The 21,223-nt window shown below is 43.8% G+C and overlaps 1 non-coding gene across 1 annotated transcript; it reads left to right on the forward strand.

Annotated features, from left to right (window-relative positions):
• Positions 1-8,979: 8,979 nt before the first annotated feature.
• Positions 8,980-9,086, forward strand: LOC136490289 (small nucleolar RNA R71). The gene has a single exon (XR_010767580.1). It is a non-coding gene; the product is annotated as a small nucleolar RNA R71 (small nucleolar RNA).
• The last annotated feature ends 12,137 nt before the right edge of the window (positions 9,087-21,223 follow it).

The raw sequence follows: 21,223 nt of genomic DNA on the forward strand, positions 1-21,223 counted from the left end.
AAGACTAAGTATGTAAAGCATACACAAAAAGTTTCATTGTTAAAGGATAATTATGTTATTCTATAAAAATCATGCAAGGTCCATTTATTAATTAAAAGAGGTAATTTTTAAGCATATCAAAACTACTAAAACTTACCAGTTCATATTTTTCCATAGTAGAGCACATCATAACAATGCTACACAAAAAGTTTCACATTTTTAGCATGCTTCTAGAATTCATTATGAAATTAACAAGAACTAGCACATTTTGACATTTTCTAAAAATCAAAAATTGATTGAAAACCATTTCTTACCCACGCGTAGTTAGCCCCATCCACTGACACGTGGGATCGGGGTTAGCAGCACAGTACCCCTGCACTGACAGCGGCAGCGCTGGCTTTGACCGGTGATTCCTCGCTGGCGGCAGCGAAGGTACCGGCGAGCTAACACATCTATCTAGGGTATCGGTTGATCGCCTAGGGTTTCGCAGCATGCTTGGCAGTGGCTATGGTAGCACGGCGGCACTCTGGCAAGGAGGAGGCAGCCAACGGTGAGTTCTCTAGCGATAGGGAGGTCACCAGCGTGCTCACCTTTCTCACGCGAACACGACCAAGGGGTTAGTAGGGCATGCTAGGGTTAGCAGCTCAGGTGACCATGGCCATGGTGGCTCGATAGACCAGAGCACGTCGGTGCAGTGGTGCTCTAGCCACTAGGGCCTAATAGAGGCTAAACGGGCAGCATAGTTAGCATCAGGAGCTCACCGCGACTTCGATGCGCGTCCTGGTTGAGCCAGAGGTGAGGCGGAGCAAGGTGGTCGGTGGTGATGGAATTTGCAGCGGCGTGAACCTAGCGGCGAGATGGCATTTCGACGGCTCCAATGAATGCCTAGCAAAACCAATAGGTCGATGAGCATCACTAAGCCACAAGGACGCTAAAACGAGTGAGAGGACAGAGGGGGCTGCAGCGAAGTGAGCTAGCCACGGTGGGGTGGAGCTTGATGGTGATGGTGGACAGTCACAGCGAGAATGGCGCGCACAGTCAAACCTGGCAAGGAGAGAGAGCACAAGCAGGCTTAATCTGTGCGCAAGGAGATGGCGAACTAGGCTACAAGATGAATTGGGCAAAGCTGCTATGGTGGCGATGAATTTGGTCGGCGAGCTCTTGCTATCCGGTGGTGGAACAAAGAGAGGAAAGGAGAGAGCCAGCGGTCGACTCAGCTCTTAACAGTGAGGTGAGCACGAGTAAAGCAACTAGACTAAGCCAGCAGCTACTTTGCGTTGCCATCATGAGCAAGTGCATGGCCATGCGTGAAGTAACAGTGCGAGGGCGGCGGGCGGTTGGCGGCAAGTAGGTGAAACAGAGAAGTAGGCTACTGCTGGTGCACTGCTCATAACTGAAAACCCCATCTTCAGCTCACTTGTTCTCCCATTTTTGCAAAACAACTCAAAGATCGGCCTTAAGCAAAGTTTTTCATGGATCAGAGATCTCCATGTTTGCTTAAAGGATCCACCCCAAAATCTAACTAGTTTTGAAGTTTTGGAAGATCAAAGAAGAGTTCAATGGTTTCAGGTTTTGAAGGAGAGTTGAAACCTTTTCAATGTCTTCCACTTGAGTCACCAAAAAGTCTTCACAAAACTTAGACAACAAGCATAAGGGAGGCTAGAAGAACATTTTTAATTTGTTGACTTCAAAAACATTTAATTTGTAAGTTCCTTTTGAAGTTTTCAAAAGTAATGTTGTTGCAGATCCATGTATGAGCTCTGATACCATCTGTGGCAGAACCACCTAAATTTTATAGCACACATGCGCCTATCATTGTCTCACAGACCTCAAACTGGTGCACACATAAGCCACACAATCCCGGTAGTCTATCGCGTGTCCACGGGGAACCCCGAATCATCCACATTTTACAACTCATATAGGATCAACATGGAGTTGCTACAACATTACAATACTTGGTACCAAAATAACTTACATCAGAGTGTGAAAGAATTATAACATTACTTTACAAAACATGTTCAAATAACATCTTTAACTACGTTCCAAAAGATGAGTAGAACTACGGGAGCAACTTAGGTAAAGCATCTAAGGTAGAGGAGGTGGCCAGATCATATCGAGCCCACTAACATGACCTCCATTAGCAACTCAGGCCATAACTGGCAACAGGGGTTAATAAACCCTAAGTACTTGAGCGTACTCAACAAGTCATACCCGACTAAAAGAAATGACTCCAAGGGTATGCAGGCTTAAAGGTAAGGTAGAAGCAAGAATAACTTTTGCAAAAAAGCTTACTACGAGTGAATCCTTACTTTCAATATTTTAGCTATGTATTAAGTCATTAGTAGTATCCAGTTTGCACCAAATCTAGCTCAATCACTTCATTAACCATCTCATCTCATATTCATCTCTTATCCATAAGTAACCATGTTCCATTGATTAACTACGATGTATATCGGGGGATCAAGTCTCCATAACCGAGGAGTATGACGATTCAAATTGATTTGGCCTAGCTAGGGTTTCCTTACCACATGACATATGTAGGTCTAGGCCCATACCCAAACCTACATATATCAACCCTCACTCGGATCCTCCAAAACATGAACGGGTCCAGCGCTACCGAAGAGCATAGTACTCCACCTCCCTACGCCACTCCTTGTGGATTCAAAGGATGTGTACATGCTACTCTTGCCATCTCTTAACTCCTAGTGCGTGGTTGGCCTTTCACATAATGGAATAGCCAAGGTATTAGGCTTACCGAAGTATGTGACCAGTACTGCAAGGTCTCAAACACGATAGGTCTACAATGCTACAATCCTTAATCGACACAGGCGGAACGGGCATGATCAGGCGAACCTGGCACTGACTTGGCCCCTACTTCGGTGTGGAGTCCTCACAAGTCTTCTGGAACCTTTTGGTGTCCATTTTGCCATGGATAAGCATGATTTTATTTAACGATTTGATCCACTTTGATGGTTTTCTAGATAAGCCCTGCTGAAAACACAGATTCACCAAAACTTGTGAAAATTATCAGTTTAAACCCCTAAGTCTATGTTGGTGATCCTTTTTATGAATTTATTCATGTTATGTTGATAGTTTATGATGGTTGGTAAGTACTGTCAACAAACTCCCCCAAGCTTAACCTTTGCTCGTCCCTGAGCAATGTCAAACTTAACAATGGATCAGGATTTTTAGGATTTTCAAAAACATTGATGCACCTCCTTAAAAGTACACATGCGTTCAAACAAGAATTCTCCTCTAGATTAAAACTCATCGATCTGACTTTCAAACTTACCCATATTACCTTCAACCATGGGGCTTTCTAGCTTTCACTTGGATCTTGAGTAATTGAAAGGAAGAACAATCAAGTCAAGCACTATATCTCAGGTTCTTTTGTTGAACCATTATTCTGGAGTTTTATAAGTTTTCAAAAATAAAAACTCAAAGATTTCATTGTATGACACTCTCAAGTCTCTCATATATGTGGTATTTGTGGATCCTCACCAAGGCAATGAATGATGGTCTGCCTTTTCTTCTCCTACAACTAATGCTTATGTGGAGCTCATCGGAGTGGTAATTGCATGAAAGAGCATACTTGCAATACATATATTGTAAAGTCAAACCTCGGATCCAAAGGGAGTTAAGTCAGACAATCAAATCAAGATGTGCATGTGTATGGAATATGGTGGATATATATGGTGGCTAGCCTAATTCTACTATGCTCCTTGAAAACATATCTCTCATTTGAACATGGAAACAATTGTAAGAAAACATGGGCTATCTTATTCATCTTTTTTTTCAGGCAAGCATCTAAGTACCCATTGTTTTAGATATCTTGGACACTAGTCCATTTTTTTTTCAATTCTTCTTTCTACTTCTTTTCTTTTTTTAATAACTTTTGCATAGCCCATGCCTCTTTTCTGCAACAAACTTTTGAGAGATAGCAATAAAAACTTGGAGCATTTATTTGGTGGAAACCTATGAAACATATTTTTGGTGTTTTCTCCCAATGTAGGCATAAAACAATTTTGGGTGGATCTAGATGGAAAGCTTGTTTTTGTGCCTACCTCCAGTGTAGGAGTAGTGCATATGTGGGTGGTGTGTACGTGATCTTGATTTTTAGAGTATGACAAACCTCTCACAAGGCATCAACAAAGCTTGACTAAACTCATTGCAAAACAAGTAGCATATAAGTGGAGTTTTCCTAGCCTAGATAAACATGTTTGACTCTAGTAGGAATTCACGCTTTGTCATACAGGATCTCATCATGTGATTTTTTTCAAAAGAAATCACCAGAATTTAGTATCACTTGGAACAAGATAAATAGTAGCTCAGACCTTTTCATATCATATCCGTCAATTACCTAGACTTAGATCAAGCATATGCTACCCACGAGTTTCAAGTTCAGAGCAAATTCTTATGCAAATCAATCTCATCCAAAACTCAGGACAATTCAAGGCTGAAAACTAGGTACTTGAAAGGAATTATAATAGAGCATCTATTCATCATTTCTATCATGTGAGATCATCTTCAAGTTCTATTTATTTATTGACTCTTAAAAACAAGATAACAAACTAAAGCACACCTTAAACAAACTATATACACACTCTTTTTATTTGGTTTTCATTATTTTTTAGTTCATACCATAGTAATATATATAAAAGACAAAGGCAAATTTTTATTTTGTTTTATTAGTTTTGCACTTTTTTTAACTAATACAAATTAAAAAATTAAATAAACTAAAGGAAATAATAAAATACTAGAAAGAAAACTTACCTTAGGTAAATGGGGGCTCCTCCCCCAAGCTGGGTGTTGCTATGGTCCTTCAGCGAGGCGGGTGGTCAATGTGGAGATGGCCAAATAAGTAATTCTAGTTGTCATTCTCCTATTGTTGCTGTTGTTGGATGGCGACAAGGTGTTGTCCTGCTTCATCTTGCCACTGGGAATGTTGGTGAAGAGTGTTCCAGATCACCTGTTGGTTCTCCTCGATGGTGGTGAGCCTAGTGTTGAAATGAGCATACTCCATTTGCTACTCATGATAACCTATGGGATGGTCATGGTAACCATGGGCAGAGAAGGACATGCGTCGTCCCTGGTGGCCACTAGAGACCTCCTCATAAGACTGCTACTGGTAGTTTTCAAAATTGCCATCCTGCCATTGCCCACTTGAACCCTATTGCCAGGAACTCTCTGAATGATGCAGAGAAGGCTACTCCCACCCAGCACGCTCAGTTTGGTGCATACGGGAAGATCCCGGCTGGTCCTAGCCTACATGCTGAGTATGGTGCACCTAGGATGGTCCTACTTGATCAAATCCTATGTAGCTGGTAAAGGTAGGGCTTTCTGGAATGGGGTCATCTCCATAGTACCGAGGCTGCGGGTTGCGAGTGATCCTTGTAGAGGCACTCCTGCGAGGCGCTTGCTCTATTTTCTGCAAATCAAAGACAAACGAATCTACCACATACAGGCCATGGTTTCAGTCTGATAACAGAAATTCATTTGTGTAGTCGATATACATCATGACTATTCTCTCATCCTTGCCCTTTTTTAACATGTGTGCATGATTAAAATAGCCATAAACAATAATCCATCGGGGACTGTCAATGTATGTAATAGAAGCGTTTGCTAGAAAACCCAAATTTCTAGCTATGCGGGTTACCAAAGAAGTGCACCCAACATCTCCTTTAAGTCCACAAATTTCTGCCCATTGTGCCATCATGAATTTTATAGGTGAAACCTTCTTTCTTTTAACCATGGCATATAATAACTTTAGTTCATCATTCCTAACTGTGCGTAAATCATTTCTAGGAAAAAGAGAAAATCCTAGCCATTTGTGCATGAACCGCAAAGTAGGGTGGTGAATGACATTGGTGCGAGGGCGGTAGCAAACAATTCCTTTCAATATCTCCCTCCAAAACTTATTCCTATCAAAGTCATGTATAGCCGAGTCTACATCAATTGTGCACTGAGCATGGAATCCTAGAAGCTCACTAAAGTTCCTCTAGGGAAAAGAAAATTCTTTCCCAAAGAACCTAAATGAGACTTCCGAGTCGGTTGTTTGTAAAGTGCATAAAAATTCAATATTCAAAAGCTTGCACCCTGACTCATCTATTTCCTATCCATCCTCCCATCCTATGGCCTTGAAAATAAGTTCAAATTCAGAGTCCATACCTATGGACTAAAGTAGGAATGGATTGAGGGCAGGGGTGAGGACGAAATCCTAGTCTTTCAGCTTCTTATAGATGTTCTTCTCCTTATCATCCTAGAGCCTGAGCTGCTTCTCTTGTAGAAGAATGTTCCTCTCCATGGGGGCAGATCGGGACGGTGCTCCAACAGTGGGAGAAGGAGGATCAACCTCCATGTTGGTGCTTGCCCAGGACGAATTACTTCTCGTTGAACGGAATGATATCGCCCGCTTGAGCTTGCCGGCGATCTTGCTCATTTTCCTGCAAAATAGACACAAGACAACACAATTCGTGGAATGGATTAGGACAAATAAAAAGTTAGCGATTAGCCATTCAGGAGTAAGTCATATAGAGGTTAATCGTCCAAGATTGCCTAGTGAATATTCTAATCAAGATTTTGGCCTGTCTTCCACCCTAATTCTTTTTAATTTCCTCTCTTTATTTGGACAACACTGCGACTCTTAAATTATATATTTCTTCTCAAATTGCAGCAGCACCTCTCCCCTGTTTACTCAAGATTTCAGCACTACTTTCACACTCAAATTTTCTCACACTCTTTCTTACTCCAACACTACTTCTACCAAAGGGAATTCAACTACGAAATTTTGAACTGGAATTTCGAACTCAGGTGGTTGCCTTGTGTTGTGTTGGAAGCCAAGAGCAGCAAGGAAGGGGTGGGATTTATAGAGGGGAAGCAGCAGGCCAGCCAGCCTAGTGGTGGGGCCGGTTAGCCCCACATAGTGGCCAAATGGCCTCTCCATTTTCCCGGTGGATCTTTACTTCACCCTTAAGCAAAATATTAGCTCCGTCGGTGCTTCTTTCGGTGGAGATATGACAAAATGGAGTTGAGTGGAAATGGAGGTTAATAATGGAGGTTGAGTGGAGATGGAGGTGATGGGTGGTGGTTGAATGGGCCCCATGTGTCTCCCATATTTTTACTGTATTCATATGTTTTTACAATGCAAAAAATACTTCATGATACTATGAAATATAACAAGATGAATGATGGTATTTTTAATTTTTTATGCTGCCACGGTAAATATTTCATATAGGTTTTTATTCCATAAAAATTATTTACATGGGGCTTGGATTTTTATAATGCCATGATGAGAATTTTTATTTCATTTTTTGAAGCAAGTTTTAAAAAGTAAATATGCCAAACTAAAATATAATCCAAAGTAAATATGGATAACTATCGAGTTACCTCCCGGCGAGGGTTTAGGATTTTTAAGTCCTTTGAACCGGACTTGTCTGTTTGGGTTTATTCTTCAGGTGTATCCTTCGGTCCCGGAGATGGAGACCTTGATACTTGCTTCTCAAGACACTCCAAATTGGAGCATTGTTCCGGTCTTGGCTTGAAAGCGGAATGCTCTTCCTTTTCGTTAATATGGAATTTGTTCTCTCCAGCTCGGACATCAATGTGCACATTTGTAGTGCTCAGGAAGGGTCTCCCAAGAATGAGTGGTGTCTTCATGTCTTCCTGCATGTCAAGTACCAGAAAATCTACAGCAACAAAAAAGTTTCATATTTTTACCAGAATATTCTCTGTGATTCCTGTAGGGTAGTGGACCGATTGGTCAGCTAGTTGCAAACACATCGATGTTGGTGTGAGTGTTGAATAGTTGAGCTTATCGAAGACCTTCTTGGGCATAACACTGACACTTGCTCCAAGATAGCATAACGCATTATCAAAGTTCTGGCTCCCGATCGAACAATCGATAGTTGGACATCCTAGATCCTTCTTCTTGATAGGTGATGTGTTCAGCCGCACTGCACTCCTCTGTTAGCTTGATCATTTCAGTGGTGGGCAGTGGTCTTTTGTTGTTGAGGATGTCTCGAAGATACTTTGCGTAGGTAGGCACCTATATGGCATCTAGCAATGGAATATTGATATATAACTTTTGAATTACCTCTACAAACTTACATAACTGCTCATCCATTTTGGCTTTTCGATTTCTGCGTGGAAATGGTAGGAAGGTTGTGTCATGAAAATCTTGTTGTAACTCTTGCTCTTGTGGCCCAACTTCTTCATAGTCCTTCTTCTCCTCTTCCTGCACTACCATTGGTGTCTTACCCGTCCTTGTTGGATATGGTGGATCACGAGTAGACTTGCCACCTCTTGTGGTTATGGTGTTGACCTTCTCAAGGTTAGTGACAAAAGGCAGAGCAACGGCCAACTTGGCTAATTGAGATTCTATCTTTTTATTATAGCTAAGTTGGTCTTGTATGGCAGAAGAAAAACTATCCATTTTAGTATTTATGTTTTCTAGGACCTTATCATTAAAAGCAAGCTTTTTAGAAATATTCTCACTAATCCTAGCTTGTTCTAAGATTAAGTCTCTTAAGGATGGTTGCTTGGGATTAGAAGAATTGTAGTAATTACCTAGATACTTACCTTGGTAAGTTGACCATTGTTGTTGATTCTATCATTGTCTCTATTGTTGTGGAGCAGAGTTGTTGATGATGATGTTTGCATCCTCTTGCGATTCAAGGAATTCAATCCCCAAATACTCTCATCATGTGTTTTGAGCATTGAATGCATCTTGAATGGCCTGATGATCTTTCTTGTAGTTGTCTCGCTGTTCGAGCCAATTCAATAGTACATTCATCTTGGTTGACAGTGCACACACCTCTTTTGGTACTTCTTCACTCTTATTGCATGATAACCAGCTTTGATTAGTGGCTATCTTTTCTATAAGAGTTTCATCTTTTCCAAGGGTGAGTGACATAAATGATCCTCCAACAATGGCATCGAGTTATTCATGGGCTTTCTGAGTTAATCCATGGTAGAAACTTTGCATGAGCAACCAATCTTCCATTCCATGATGAGGTCAATCTGAAACATATTCTTAAAAATGTTCCTATGCTTCTAGAATGGTCTCTCCTTTCTACTATTGGAAGTTTGAAATCTTTCCTCTTAAGGCATTTGTGACAGAACCGCCCAATTTATACAAGATCAAGTACGGTTGTCCCCACTAACATGTTGACACACCCATACTTTCACTCATATAAACCCGGTAGTCCGCCGAGTGTCCCGAAAGACCTCGGTAAATCAACATCACAACCAAGATCGCGTGATTAAGCAAACACACATCACATACACAGGGTTGCACTGGAAATAATATTACAAATGGGTTCACAAATAATAGTACAAGTTTGGGCTTCAAAACCACTTAGTGAAAACAACATAGCTTTCAAATGAATACATTAATATAAGTTCCAAATATATGGCTAGCATAAGTGACATCATCCAACAAAAGCATATAGATGAGAAGTAAGTATAGAATCACTGAGCCCACCGGCGGTTAGCCACCATCATCAACAGGTCGAGAACATCACCTGCAACAAGGTGGGATAAACCCTGAGTACTCGAATGTACTCAGCCAGACTTACCCATCGTAAACCAGAAATAAAGTGACACCAAGGATTATGCAAGGCTTTCTTTAGTGGGCTAGCTGACTCATTTGCGAAAAGCATAAGCTATCATGAAGAAACCATTTTAAGTACTTTGCAACATCTTTATTATGACCTATCCATCTAGGTAAGCACCTGTACTATAGCAATCACTTGATTAACCAATAACATTTAGTTACCAATTTAGATTTAGCATATCCCATACCATCCAGATAACCATCATTGTTCCATAATAATTACTATGATGCCGTAACTCGAGTCAAGTGCTCACTATCCAGGAGCGATGGCGATTCGAATTGATTCCTAACCAGCTGGTGATTTATTCCTTACACAAACCTCACTCATCCGCTAAAGTGAGGTATCGGTCACCGAGTCAACTATCTAGGAAAATCTCGAGTTTGCCAGGAACCACATGTACCCGGGGGCCGACCGACTGCCCTTTGGTCTTATCATCGCACCCCCGTGTCCTACCACACCTGCTCCGGTATAGTGCACTGCGGGCAATCTACTCGGCCCAAATAATCTCCCAGCTTCGTGGTCGAAAGGTACTTTATTTGGCCAGCTAAATGTAAGGCATGCGTTCAACATGACAAGAGGGATGAGCAACGGTCGGTCCTTAATTGACACAGACGGAAACTAACAGCACCCCAGAACCCTGTCTGGTTGCCTCCATCTTTTTCCGTCCGGTCTCCAATTATCCATCACACATGGTTAATTCCAGGATATCATTCTTTCCATAGCTAAATTCTTCCAGTAACCACCTATAATGTAGGTGACCAGATATCACCGATCGCTACCGGTCTAAGCAAGGCTAAGCAGTTATTCGATCCCAACCGAACAGGGTAATAAGGTAATAAGGTAGGCAAGGATAGTAATAAATGCATCAATGGTTTCAATCAACTCCTACAACTTAATGCAACAATATATAACTCATATAACTCATATATACAACTTAATTAGCCTAGCATCTAGATCATCACATCAACCCATATCAAGCAAACAAGTTATTCACGGCAATCACAGAGTCAAGGCTGCAACAGCAGCAGATAATTTTACTCATAACAGGAGTTGTACTAATCCAAAAGACATGCAACAAGACAATCTGGAAAGCTTATGGAATTCTCTACAATTCACCTTTAATCATCTTATCATGATTCTCAAGTTAACTAAGTCAAATATACTCATTTACAGAAACTGGTCCACAATTGACAGAGAGCAGCCATTTCTGACACCCAACTTTAAACAGGCATAACTCACAAACTACTTGGCCAAATGACACCAAATTTTAACAGTAGATAGATACATGAATTTTATACAACTTCCTTATTATCATATTAAGATGATTCTACAGTTAGAAGGGTCAATTAATCCAATAATTGCACCTCTGTCCAAAACATAGACAGAAACTGACATGCCATTTTTAAACAGCTATAAATGGAGTTATACATGTACAATAAATGTGGTTCTAGATTTTTTAGAAAGCTTAGGAAATTCTAAACAACTTTGTTGTAAACACCTAAAGCTAATTCTACTACTAAGAAGGCCCCACAATAAGAACAAAGAAACCCTCTCTGGTTTTGGGTAGAAACAGCCACAGAGATTTAAGCAAGTATAACTCAAGATCTACTTAGCCAAAAATAATGATATTTAACTTTTTGGAAAGCTTAATAAAAGTAACACAACTCATGTATTTTCACCAAGTCATGATTCATAACTTAACTGAGCCAATTAATTCAAACATGTAGAACTGTTCAGATTAGAAGTAGAGCAATATAGGGCATTTGTTATTTTTATAACTCTTAAACTATAAATCCTAAACTCCTGAACTTTTTACCAGACAACAAAAATCACCTTAGTAGCACTCCACAAAAATTTCACATTTATTTGAGCATAAAAACTGCATTTATGAAAAAGACAAGACATGGCAAGTAACAGGAACCTAGCTGCATAGATCTATTTTTACAGCAAAATATTTAAACTAAAACATGCCATATTATAGATCTACTGCTTAGACAATTTCACAAGGATTCCAAAAAGTCCTCATTTTCTATTTTACGATTTTTATATGAATTACTATGAATTTTCAAAGTGGAGCATTCAAATCTGCCAAAAATCAAAAGAAAAGGAATCTAAATCTTGCACTGGGGTACCTGCAGAAAACATATATTAAATACGAACAAATGGATCCTTTCTAGCACTATTCACAAGAGTCACAGATTCATCATTTAACCCCCTGGAAAAGCTTCTATTTCCGCGCGTGGTCCACCTTCTCCTTCCTCCCGACAGTGGAGCAGAGGAGCGGCCGGCTCGTGGCTCTGGCTGGCTGTGGGCATCGACGATGGTGGTGGAGTGGTGGGGAGGACCAGGGGTCCCACGCGCACACGCTAGGCTGCACAAATTGGCTGGAGGTGGGCTGGGTTGGCCTGGCCGTGCGCACAGGCATCCGCGGCGGCCACGGCACCGGCGGCCACGCGAATAGGCGACGAAGGAAAACCGGGAAGGAGCGCACGAGGCCAAGTAGAGGGAGGCAAAGCCGGTGGCAGACGATTCCGGGCTGTGAGGCGCTTGGAGGAGGAAGAACAATGGCGGCCAAATCTCGAGCTCGCGGCGGCAACCATGGCGGCCGCGTTCCGGAGCGCACGCAGCACCGGAGAGCGAGAGAGGGAGAGTGGGGAGGCGAGTGAGTGCTCGGGCAGCTCGGGTGTTCGCATTTGGAGGCACAGGGAGCGGGGTGGTGTGTGGCGCAGAGGTCGGACGCACGGCGGCAATGAAGCGCGCGCTCTACTGCATGGCTACCACGGAGACAATTCAACGAGCACGTGGCGTGCGTCTCTATGCCCGACTTGGGGTCCATTTTTGGGCCATCTCTGCTCTGAACTGGGCTATTGGCCTTGAAGCAAAATTATTCTCCTTCTGATGCTCTACAAACTTGATTCAGGGGCCATAGCCATTGGGGCAGCATATTAGTGGTGAATGACACTCCAAGACAGCATTGTCACTGCATTAACGACGATTAACAATTTCCAAAAATTGATAGCCAAAATGAAGTCAACTGAGTGCCATCTTTATACATGCTCTTCGCCATCATGTACACTCCAACTTTTATCTTTGGACCAAATTGAGTTGCTTAACAAAATTTGGAGAACGCGAGACGCCAATGCCGATGTCCATGAATTTCTAGACTTAGAATATTTCCAAGTGCTGAAATCAGCAGCAAATTCAATCTTGTGACCTCGATTTGACTTACTTCCAAGATGATCTAGCTCTTAGTCCAAAAACAAAGTTTGTTCTACATGATATGGACTACAACTTTCATTTAAGGTCCAACCTCAAAACTGGTATAGAACCTGCTGTTCTACTTTGACCAAAGTAGGGTCACGATGAAGCTTAAATTATCCTTTTTGATCCATTGGAGCATTTTCTTGGCATTTGCCCAACATGAACCTTTCATGACTTTTGTTGTAGAGTTCATCTAGAGTCATTTTGGCAAGGTTGCAAGGTTTGGTTGACCTCTCATGTTCTCATTCACTTAATAGTGCAATTCAAGCACTTAGAAAAATCATTCCAACAAGGATATAACTTATCATTTCATGTGACTTTTTGATTCCAAACTTCATGAAACTTTTCGAGTGCCCAATATAGATGGGTATTGATGTGAGAAACATGAAGATATCCCAATCACGCCACCCAAGCATATATCTTGAAAAGGGGTCTATAGGTGAGCAAAGGTGTAATATCCAAGTTTAGGTTGGGGCTTGTTTCTATAGGTTGGACCTTGACATCTTCATCATCACTTAATATGCCATGTTCGAGCTCAAACCCATTGCTTAACTGGTGGTGAACACCTGGGGTGTTACAGCCCTCCCCCCTTAAAAGAATCGCGTCCCGAGATTCAAGACGAAAGACTTTTATGGAAGAGAGACGTGCTACCAGTTTCCAATATCAGCGATAGCTTTAGGCTACATAGCTTCAAGCATAAGAGAGGCTAATTTGGTCAAGACACTTTCTGATACTTGTCCTTTGTAGTAAGTTTTGTCTGAAGAATTTCCTTCGTTGGCCTTCATGAAGTATTGTTACTTTGGGAGGAATCCAAGATAGCACTGTCCTACATACTTCATCCTTGATGTACGAAGAGCGATACAAACGTAGACTAAATACTTGCAGCATCTACATCCCAAGTGGATATAGCACAGACCATATGGACTTTGCACTAGACCATAGCCTGTTGATGGATATTCCTTGTAACGGTGCTATATTTGTTCCCAAGGTTTGAAAAGCAGTTCTCTACAAAAGTGGCTTGAGCACAACTTTTCATAAGGGATGAGATCCTATACGACAAACATCCACTGAGGTTATGGAAAACTAACTAACCAACAGACAATGTCTATTCTGGTTGTAACTGTCTAGTCATTTGATGCCAACTGATGGAAAGCTACATAATGTTCCATGGGTGTAGTTCTCTTTCTCTGATAACAATGCTGTATGGTCTGAGTCTGCTGAGTGAGTAGTAAACGTAGTAGCTGACTCTATTGGCTCAACATTCTCGATGATCATTCCTTAGGGAGCCTTCGTATCCAAGTTGCAAAAGTGATCTGGGTTGAATCTGATGCACCTCTTGGGTAAAAACACATATAAGGTACCAAAGCATGTCAGCATTGGAGAACCATTGACGTAGAAGGATGTTAGCGAGGCTTGGAGGACAACACAAGTTGCATGTAATCACAACACTAGGGACTAGTTCACTACCAAGCAGGTTAAGTATAATTTTGCCTTCGGGGTGCAGTTGCACAACAAGTTGGGTTGACTTGCATCGTAGCGAAACCAGCTTTCTTAAACTATATTTGACATCAAGGCTTCCATTCTTAGGCCAATCAATATCTCAAAACCCAAAAATCCAAAAATCTGTGGTTTGACACTTTTCCAATTACTTTTGAATCGTAAGGGCACAATTTGACTTTTAGAACACCTTGACTGCTCACGCCTTGCTGATCTAAGAGGGCAAAGGCAAGGCACATAGGGGTGCAATTAGTCTTCTCAAGGGTATGGAGGGTTGTCTAACAGCAATACACCTACAAGTTGTAATTTCTTGGCAGGAATGACAAACACAACCGTCTAATGCAATGATGATCGTAGTCACAGCGAAATTGCAGATTCTGTACCCTTTTGTTTTCTATTCATATCTCACAAACTACTGCTCCAATATGCACAAATTTGGGTGGACATGTAGATCCATGGGTCTTCTAACTACTCACCAAAATTCAACTCAACTGGACACCGTTGACCATCCAAACAATTCATCTACCAAAACTGCTCTGTTCTGAAATGGCAGCAAACTGAGCCGACAAGATATCTCTCAAATCCGATGTTTTACTCAACCAATACTCAAACAAACTTCAGGCATCGATGTGTCCTAAGTGAGGAATGAGGTCACCAAAGTTTGAGGCCATTCCAACCACGTTTGAGTCACTAACCGCTGGCTTGAAGATAACCGGTTTAGTGCCACAAAATCTGGACAGATTTCGTGTCCTCCCTTTTCTTCGCCCCACACGTTGAGGTGTGTGTTTTGCACTCTCTAGTTACACGTAATCCTACTAGGATCTCTACTTTGTAACTGACTAGGACTCCCGCCTCTCCTGGACTATATAAAGGAGGGCAGGGGTCCCTAGATCGGCACAGACACATAACCGACAGAACTCACAACCACAACATACCTCGCAACACAACATATAGCGTAGGGCGCAATATACTATCCACACCAAACTGGACGTAGGGCGCCGTGACTTTCCAGCGTGCCAAATCAGTATAAATCATTGTCTCCCTGCGTTTACCATCGAGTTCCTGCAAACGCCGATACTCCTCCGAACAAATCACCGTCCCGGGTACCCCGTGATGGGTTGCCGGTGGTGAAACATCGACAGCTGGCGCGCCAGGTAGGGGTTCTCGGCGCTTTGCGTTTGAGAGCTTGGTGGACCTTAAGATCAAAGACTTGTCGTGGCTCTTGTTGGCCCTCATCGACAACTCGCTACGGCCCTCATCGGCCCTATCTGAGATGCAACTTCAGCGCTATCCCATGGTAGCTTGGCCTCTCCATGCTAATCCCCGTCGTTATACATGACCAACTCGTCGACTACATCGAGTTGACATCAACTCGAGATCAACACCAACGAGCGGCCAGATAGCCAGTTAGCCACGTGCTACAAGATGCAAGCAAGCAAATTATGGAGGGACATACCAGTGCACGACTGCACGTTACCGTCAATACAGTATACACGTACATAGGTGGCCATTTCAATTGACTCAGACAAGCTAAGTCGCATCCGTCTCGGCTCTGGTGGCCATTTCGATCGACTCGGACAGGCTAAGTCGCATCCGTCTCGGCCACATGCTATTCGATGCGTGCTGCTGGTTCCGAGCCTCGACGGCACAGCTACCCTGCACATACGATGAGGGAGTCCTATACTCCTACAAGACTCAAGATATATAACTCCAGAATGCAAGCATTACTACCCGAACGTCTAGCCACATCGCAAGATGAACAACAACAACCTAGAAGTTGCGGTGTCCAACTACTCTGCTGCGCACTTGATTGACGGCCGCATAAGACTCGCCGACGACTACTTCAACTTCGCGAGAGCGCTCACCAACCCACGGACAACTACTTCGACTATTTGTCTCGACTACTTCAAGGTTTTCGACTACATCCGGCGACAAGAGAGCTATCAAACCTCCTTCCAACTACTCGACTGCACGCCGCGCCAAATGCAACGCCAACAACTCGGCTGCGGTGATGGACGACTCAGCCATAAACCAAGCTAAGTCATGTCTCATTCTTTATATATTTCAGATATTACTCATATGTCTCTGGGAAGACACAAAAATCATCATGCGAGCAAACATAGTGCTCTAAAGTCAAATCATCATGTGAGCAAACATAGTGCTCAAGATACAAAAATCATCATGCAAGCAAACATAGTGCTCTAGGTCTTCTCTTAACGGTCGCTGAATTCCTCAGGTAGAACACGCCTTAATCTGTGAAGCTTGTCTACTCACATGGACGGTCACGAACCGAGTGCCAGGCTCACATGGTCACGTCATGAACCTCTAAACCATACGCCAGAGATTCAAGTGCTTAAACGTAACAGGACACTACCTGAGGAATTTGCATGGCCTAGCAAGAGCAAGACGCAAAAAGTTTATATGCATTTCATAATGCCGGGGCCCGCCCCTGATTGATTATTCAAATATGGGACATGCTCCCCACTTTATATCCGGGATGTTATTTACAACATATTTTTATGTTTAACATGCAGGAGAGCTACATCGGTACCATGAGATCAGGAAAAACACGCTCCTGAGAGCTAGCCCAGAAACAACCCGGATTGATCAAAAAAGAACCCCGACAAGGTGCGGCAAGAACTAAGACAAGATCAGAAAGAACCCGGATTGAAGAAAAACAACCCAGATAAGTTGGGAACAGAAATCAAGACAAGAAAGAACCCGGATTGATCAAAAAAGAACCCCGACAAGGTGCGGCAAGAACCAGGACAAGATCAGAAAGAACCCGGATTGAAGAAAAACAACCCAGATAAGTTGGGAACAGAAATCAAGACAAGAAAGAACCCGGATTGATCAGAAACAACCCCGAAGAGGTGCTGCAAGTAACAAGACAAATTCAGAAAGAACCCGGATTGATCAGAAAACAACCCGGATGAGGTACATACAAGTTCAGAAAGAACCTGGACGAAATGCAAACAACCTGGAAGAGGTACATCAAGAACCAGAGAAGTCTAGAAACGACCTGGATGAATAAAAACAACTCGGAAGAGCTTTACGGCTTAGTCAAACACTAAGCTCAGGGGCTCGGCATTCGCTTCAACTACGCCCGGGGGCTCGAATTCAAGGATGAAAGACCAAGAATGCAAGTACTCAAGACTACAACAAAGACAACACATCAAGACCCTTCATCCGATTTCTATTCTAAGGAAAAGTACTCGAAGAAGGCTCGGGGGCTGCGGGATACATAACCCCAAAAATTTTTTGAAGACAAGAATCTGGACCCTCCAACTTTTGCAAGCAAAAGCAATAGGCTCGGGGGCTACACTCACTAAGTGCACTTTTGTCCAAAAGTGCACATCAGCCAAAGAAAAGACAAAAAAGACCATCTCAAGGTTTCACTTCAAGAAGAACCTGGAACGGATTTACAACAACTCAACGAAGACCAAGAAGAACAAGAAAGAAGGCTTCTGAAGCTCATCCATGAGATGCTCGGGGGCTTGTCGATACGGGACCCATGGGGTTTCCCACGGAGAAGAGAGAAGAAGACCTAGTCCAACTAGGATTCCCTACATGTAATCCTACTAGAACTAGTTACACGTAATCCTACTAGGATCTCTACTTTGTAACCGACTAGGACTCCCGCCTCTCCTGGACTATATAAAGGAGGGCAGGGGTCCCTAGATCGGCACAGACACATAACCGACAGAACTCACAACCACAACATACCTCGCAACACAACATATAGCGCAGGACGCAATATACTATCCACACCACACTGGACGTAGGGCGTCGTGACTTTCCGGCATGCCAAACCAGTATAAATCATTGTCTCCCTACGTTTACCATCGAGTTCCTGCAAACGCCGATACCCCTCCGAACAAATCACCGTCCCGGGTACCCCATGATGGGTTGACGGTGGTAAAACATCGACAATCGGGGGCTACTATCGGATATCTATATCCAGGTATCCGAGCCAAAGGATTAATGAGTGTCATGTCGACTAATCCAATGGTTAAGGACGTAACTACGATCTTGTCCGACCCCTAGGGGATGGGCCATGCCTCATCCGACTCTGAGGACGAGGTTTTCGCCTCGTCCGACCCCAAGGCGTGGGCTCTGACTCCAAGGATGAGGTTTCCGCCTTGTCCAACCCCAAGGCGTGGGCTCCGACTCCGAGGATAAGGTTTCCGCCTCGTCTGACCCTAGGGTGTGGGCTCTGACTCCTCCGACCCTAGGGCGCGGGCTCCAACTTGCCTGATCCCTTGGGGAGGGCTCCGCCTCATCCGACCCCGAGGGTTGGACTCCGCCTCGCCTGGCCCCCAGGGCGAGATTTTTGTCTCACCCGTTCCCTGGGGTCGGATTTGCCACCGGACAAAAGCAATGGCCCCAGGGTGGGACCAAAACCGCTTCAACCACTATGGCTTGGAGGCGCACATCCGGGAGCATGTCTCGGGTGCGTCCTGATGTGACTGGTGGTCACATCGGGCCATGCAAGGAGACTCGCATCACCCACCGCGTCAACAGGCCAGCACTGTGCTGCCAACTCCCTACCTGACCACCGTCCAACGTCAGTCGACTGGCGTCAGTTGACTAGCACTGTACCGCCAGCCCCCTATATGGCCTATGTCAGGAGACCCTTTGACCATTCTGTCCGCTTGGACGGGATGAAGACAAGAGCGGCGCACGACGCCCGCACATGTGCTGCAGTGGCCAATAGGACCTCGGTGCGACATCGCTGCCACCACGATCTACAGGGTCAGCAGGACCCACATGAAGAGGAGGACGGCACACCCTTGGGAGCCTTAATTTCTCTTTTTTTTCCCTCTTCCCTTCTCTCGGTCTCTGGTATCTTGTTCTCTCCCCTTGGTCTATAAAAGGGAAGGCAGATCACCATTTAGAGGAGGGAGATCAATTGACCAATAGATCGAGCAGTAGAAACATCGAGCAATCGAACCACGGAGACTTGGGAGCTCCCCCCTCTCTCGCCAGTTTGTAACCCCCTACTATGAACCTTTCAGTGCTAGTAACACGAGCAGCAGCAACGAACTGGACGTAGGGACATTTTGCCCGAACCAGTATAAACCCCGTGTCCTCCTAGCACACCATCCGTACCAGACGCGCAATATTAGAAATTTACTCATTGGTGTTTACTCGAAACACCGACACTATTCCTTGGTGACAACCGACCACAATCCTATACACGGTTAATATATGCTTCATTAGATGAGTTAATATATGCTTCATTAGATGAATATTATGCCAGCCAAATATATTCATGACAAATTGGAGTATATGACGGTACTACAAGTTCCAAACAATCTTAGAACCAATTAAAAGATGAACAGCTAGCAAACATACTGTGTATGTAGACTATTAGTGCTCTAGTCTTGGCATGTATCACACAAATGTTCTAGTATGGAGAGATGAATAGTGGTATATATTTGGGGTGTCTAAATAGGTACGATGTCATTACAAATGCACCACATTCAAATTAACACTTTTACATGAAGTTAGGATCAAAATATATGAGGAATACTATACATATGCAGGGCTATCCTCGAAGCAGAATTTGAATGTATGGTGTTACACAAAATTTGGTTAACAGATGCCTTCTAAGGCTATGTGTTAGCAACCGTTTTGCAATAGCTGTAAGATAATCTGCTACTTGTTCTATTTGTTCTGCTGGGATAGAAGGTTAGACAATATGTAGTCCTTGTTGTTCAATCTACTGTTGGCCTTGCATTGAAGCCTGCAAGCAATTGTAGTGTAATTTCCTTGCAAGAGCACAAGAAGATCCAGTAGGCTGAATAGCAGCAAAATACTTGACTGCAAGTCAAGGTTTTTTCTTAGGTTGTAAAAAAGCCACTAGGGCTATTTTATGTACTCTCTTTCAGGTATAAATAAGAGATAGGAAGCACCACCAAGCTGCAGCTCATAGCAACCACAATCAGCCTCCACCTCTATCGAAGTGTAGTGCAGTTCGGTTCAGCAGCAGCAGCACTCTAGTGCAGCTGCATTCCTGAGTAGTGCAGCAACACTTGCTGGTGCTTGTGTGTGTGTGTTCTGTACTCTCCCTCTCTTCTCCTACTTTCTACCCAGCCCCAAGTGTGTGTGTGTGTGTGTGTGTGTGTGTGTGTGTGTGAGAGAGAGAGAGAGAGAGAGAGAGAGAGAGAGAGAGAGAGAGAGATGCTGCTCACCTGTGCAGGCCAGCCAGATTCCAACAACTGGTATAAAGAGCCATGGTTGAGTGCCCACCGATGATGTCGGGAGCAGTAGGTGGAGGTCGTTCACACCCCTTGTCCAGTAGGGACGCCTACCATCGCAGTCACTAGTGCAGTGGACGGTGAGGGAGATAGGTGGCGCCAACTCGTTGGTGCTCACCCACACCAACTACGGTGAGTGGGCGCACTGATGAAGGTGATGCTGAAGGCGAGAAAGCTTTGGCACGCCATCGATATCGGCACAGTGGATGGGGAGGAGGACTGCATGACCGTGGAGGCGATCCTCAAGGCCGTATCGTCAGAGTACGTGGAGTCACTGGGGAACAAGGACTCCGCGAAGCTTGCTTGGGATGCACTCAAGGCCATGCATGTTGGTTCGGATCGCATGAAGAAGGCCAATGCGCAGCAGCTTCGGCGGGAGTATGAGGCGTTGATGTTCCGTGATGGTGAGGCAGTAGAGGACTTTGTGCTACGGCTGCAGTCACTGGTCAGCTAGCTCGCATCGCAGTCATTGACGAGGAGGACGTCGTTGCCAAGTACCTGCGAGTGGTACCCACCAAGTACGCGCAAATCGCACTGTCAATCAAGACGTTGATCGATCTGTCCACCCTCACCATTGAGGATGTGACAGGGCTCCTAAAGGCGGTGGAT

The sequence above is a fragment of the Miscanthus floridulus genome, chromosome 10 (genome assembly GCF_019320115.1).
Source record: "Miscanthus floridulus cultivar M001 chromosome 10, ASM1932011v1, whole genome shotgun sequence".
Taxonomy (NCBI): domain Eukaryota; kingdom Viridiplantae; phylum Streptophyta; class Magnoliopsida; order Poales; family Poaceae; genus Miscanthus; species Miscanthus floridulus.